Here is a 5,285-nt window from a genome sequence, read left to right as displayed (position 1 = left end):
TTATTGAAAAAAATAACTCATTACATGTAACAGTTACAGCAACAAGCAAAAATAACGATCGATACTTTACAAATAATGAGTTACTTTTTTCAGTAAATATAACGCGTAGTGATGACAAGTTATTTTTCAAAATAACAGAAAAGTAACGGAAAAGTAAAAGAAGCAGTCCCTACTTCTAAGAGGCGAAAATTGGAATAACGAAACATAAAAGAGGCGTTTACGTTCAACAATTATTTCCACCAGAAACGAATAATGAAATAAATTACAAATTATGCTCACCTTTCGGTTGCTCCGCCATCATCCGATGCTACCTTAGCCTCGTCCTCCTCTCTTATTTCTCTGTTGCTGTTTCTTCGTGGCAACTCACACAATATTTGTTTGCGAAAACACATTAATTACAACTAAACGCAGAATAATCACTAGAATACGACGATTGCGCGACGTTTAGTATATTCGATGTCCATCATTTGCGACGTAGACTTAATCGTTGTAGAAAATTAACACCACAAATTTTACGACACTTGCTCAACATTTGCGACTACACGAATGCAACAGAATCATAGACGCTGACTACAGAGAAGGGGGGGGGGGGCACAGACCACTTTTTGCCCCCTCAATAATTTTAGCAAAATGCCCCCGCGTACTATACTGCCATCTGAAGAAATGGATGTCAACTATACAACAATATATCCATTTTTTTTTGCAGTATACTTAATGGAAATAAATCGCTGAAATCGTTGAAATCTCTATTAATTTGACAAATTTATTTCAACGATTTCAGCAATTAAAAAGAACTATTATAAATTATAGTGGTCCTTTTTGGCGGGTATTTATATATTTGTTTTTTTCTACATTTATATTTTTTATATCTAATTATTTTATTTTATTTCACTAATCATTTCGCATTAAAATACAAATTTTAATAGATACTATCTTTGTATAGTATAAAAAAGACCGATCTGTTTCTACCAAATATATTTGCAATTTGCAATCTGTTAAATAAAGTTGGAATTTTTCTAATTGTAAGCAAACTATATTTAATTTAAAGTTGTAAAGAAAATTTAAATGAATAAAGATGAATTAATCTGTAGAGGCCCTCCACCACCCCCACCAATTTTTAACGGTGGTCCTCTTTTTTTCAGCAAACACCAAGTTAAATGTAACAATTAATATAATTGTAGTATAACACACATATATTATATTACAGTTATATTTTTGTATGGAAAATTACAACTAAGAGGCGCGTTATATATGTGTAACTTGAGATGGATTTGAATGTTTTTATGTATTACATATGAATTTAATATTTTTATGCAATGTATTTCTTTGATATTAAAATATAGAACATAAAGAAAAAATAATTATAATATACAAAATAATCAACCAATACAATATAATAAAATATAATACAACACAAAGAATAGAATTAAATCTTTTTAATATAAAATACAAAAAATATATAAATTGCTTATACATTTTTACAACATTTTTGCATACACATTTTGCTGATAGTATAAGACATCTCGTATACAATGTATGCATATTATAACATGAAATTCGCGTATAATTCAAGAAAATTCGAATTCTGGTTTTGCAATAAGAATCTCTACATTTTTATTTAATAAATCTTGTAATAATACAATATGTTTATTAATAGATTTTTGAATGAAAATTTTAATTTCGCGTCTCCTACTATGTAAATAAAAGAGAGTTGTTGAATTTTAATAAATGAAATTGAATATTCAAACGAATTAATTTAGCGAATTTTTTCTTATAATATGCGTTCGCATAAAGATGGAATTACAAAATTATGTTTTTTTTAGGCAGACTTTTAGCCCGTTTTTACCAAACATAATTAATAGTATCGAAGTCTCTATAATTATTAGCAATTATATAGAAACTTTGTATAAATTTAAACTTTTCTAATCATATATTGTCATTGTAAGGTTTAATTTAGCAAAAACTAGCTAGAGGCCCTCCACCACTTCCGCCGATTTTATCGGCAGTCCTCCTTTCTTTGTAAGTGTATTCACCCGTAAAAAAAACGAGCTACTAATACATTTTAGCCCGTTTTTGCAGGTAAATATATTTTTATTTATTTTTTTATTTTTATGTCTAATTATTTTATTGTATTTCGCTATCATGTTGCAATAACTTTTTTAATATTGTCTTTTATTATAATTCTTTATACAATTCAATACTACAATTATATAATAATTGTTTACAATACAATATACAATTATAAATGTTATTCGAAATATAAGAAAAATGATAATACAAAAGCATAATTAACAAATTTTAGTAATGCGGATTTATACGAAAACGTGGAAAATATATTATACGATAACACAAAGGACTATGCCCAGTTTGGGCCCCGGCGCGGCTGAACAGCATTGAGACCTAGCTAGGATTGTAGAGCATCAAAAAAGGATTAAAACGTTCCATATGCACAACTTTGTAAAAAGTCCCTTGAGTTACAGCTGTTCAAAGTTCGCTATTATGACCATGTAGAACTGGTTTTATTCGATTTCTCGAATCATCTAGTATCTGGAATATGTCCAATCTTGACGAAGACAGCTAAAACCTTTTTTGGACCCTAAACGAATAGTTATAAGTGATATATGTATATTAATCGATGAAGAGGGGAGAGGGACACTCAAAGTATGAAACAAAAGATTTTGATTGTCTAATTGAAATGTGGCTTAATTCCAATATATGGACCTTATCTCTCTTCAGCTTCCTCATCGGATCTCTCTAAAAAAGTAAAAAAACATCATTAACTGTTCTTGCTGGCAGAGAAATTGGATAAGACTAGTGGTACATGATCATAATAGCGAGCTTTGGATAGTTCTAGTACTCAGGAAACCTCTCCTATAAAGTTAGGCTTATGAAATTTTTAATTCTCTTTTGATACCTTAAAATTTTAAGCATGTCTCAAAGTTGTTCATCCGAGGCCCAAATTCCCCTATAAAACTGGGCATAGTCCTTTTTCTAAACCAATATACTTAATAAAATATTGATAAACGGAATGAAATAGTAATAATAATTAGATCATATTTATTTTAATTATTAATTTTCGATTATAAAATATTAATATCGCGATAAAAAGTCATTAATATATTTATGATAGTACTTTCATCGCGTTCAAGATAACTATCCCAATAATTTGATCAAAGTCCCTCGATCCGCTTTGTGGTACGCTGGTTAGTATCCGATACAAAGAACTTCAGAGTACAGGGCGAACTTAATATATGCTGATTCTACGTCAAATTCACAAGATCCATCCGCAAAGGAAAGTTAAGCAATCCGTCAAATACCAGAGTTCTTGTTACAGGAGAATGTGAATCCCGAATCTTCCAGACCGCTTACGATAATAATAATTTTGGTAGCATGCCTATTATAATTATCATTTTTATTACATTTTCAATATGATATTAAAATTCGGAAGAAAAAATGTTCTGCCACACATTACTAAAAATCATCTCTTATTAAAAATAAATGGGTAGAATGATTTTTTTTATGGAATAGTGGTTACGAAGGAATATACTTAATAATAATAAAATACATGCGTTATTGTAATTTTTTATATGTATGGTACAAAAGTTTCTCGGGTACCGACTGTTCGAGATAAGCCGAACCCGATAATAACGGGATTTTAAAGAACATTTATATACTGAAAAATTTATTATATATGGAATTTAACAATTCCTTATTTTTCTGCAGTTTCAAAAATTTGAATTATTATTATCCCGCTAATATGAGGGTACCCATTCGACTTACCTCGAATTTTTTGTAACCACACACTTTTAATTAAATCCATCGACAAAAATTAAAATTTGTTACATATAATCTCATAATATCTGCATGTATCTTATCATAGAAATATATATATATATATAAATTAATAATTATGATTAATATTCTGGAATGGCGGGATATCCAATACCTAAGAATAATTTTAAAGTAACAGTTAGAAAATTAAATATATACATTCGTAACCATATTTTTGTTAGAGGAATCATCGAAAATTGAGAAAACTATTTGTATAAAATTTAAATTCATTTGCTTAATAATTTGGACTCAAGCAATTAAAGAATCATTATATATCCATATTAACCATATAATACTAAATTCCTATTGTTATTAAGACAGTACTATTACTAACATTATCATTACTAGTGGGAGAACATTTAATAAAACAAAGAAAGCGACAAAAATTGTACGCTAAAATATACCATTGAATTAATTTCGTAACTTGATTTTAAAATATAGAGCAATTGTCATTGACTCATTGACAAAATTATTACTTCCAATAACTACAGACGAGAAAACCCGGGATTGATTTCGATCCTGTACAAGAATCTTTAAAAAGACAAGAATCATCAAACTAGACTTTGCAAATGGACTTTACGAAATAACTCTTCACGATGAAAATAATTTCGACTTTCCATCGGTACAAATCACAGGCATTCATCTGACGCGAGGGACAACGATGAAACCTTTGCATATAATAATTGATCACTAAAATATACTTGTAATTCTGTAATGTTAAAAATGTAAATGTGTCAAAAGCAAGCAATACAAATTTAATAAATTTGTATACTAAATACGAAGAAAAACAATTATTCTAAACATCAAATTTTTAATTAGAAGTCACTGGAAATTATTAATGACTCTTTGATATTCAGAATAGAATCCAAAAAATTAAAAAAAAAGTTTCAAAGATAAATATTTATCAAACTTCTTAAATCAATAAACAATTTTCGTTATCATATGTTTCATCGATTTCGTATAATTTACATAAATGAAGCAACAATTTGGTTTACTACGACAAGATAAATGCTACCTGTATTGAATAGATTTCAATATGGATATATACATTCCAATAAATGTCTAATTTATTAATAATTATTGCGCAAATTACAAAAGTAAATATGATGGCATTTATCTGGACATAGTTTACATATATTTTATATTACGTACCTAATACTATTATACATACATTCATTTACAATAAAATTAATTATATAAATATCAACGCGTTACATAATTTGTACGCGCGTATAGAATTTTACAAAGAAGGTTTAAGGGTTAAGCTGAAAATTCAATAAAATTTGAAATTAATTTGGTTTATTTTCATATTTGATAATTGGAACGGAATACTGCGATAATTAAATAAAACTTAAAATTAATTTAAAATTTTATTCAATTTCTAATCCCTCTCCTTTTCAATTACCAAGTATGTACGTATGATGAGTTTATTCCTATCCATAGACATCGTCCTA

The sequence above is a fragment of the Mycetomoellerius zeteki genome, unplaced genomic scaffold (genome assembly GCF_001594055.1).
Source record: "Mycetomoellerius zeteki isolate Tzet28-1 unplaced genomic scaffold, Tzet1.0 scaffold70, whole genome shotgun sequence".
NCBI lineage: Eukaryota > Metazoa > Arthropoda > Insecta > Hymenoptera > Formicidae > Mycetomoellerius > Mycetomoellerius zeteki.
This window is presented reverse-complemented; position numbering follows the sequence as displayed.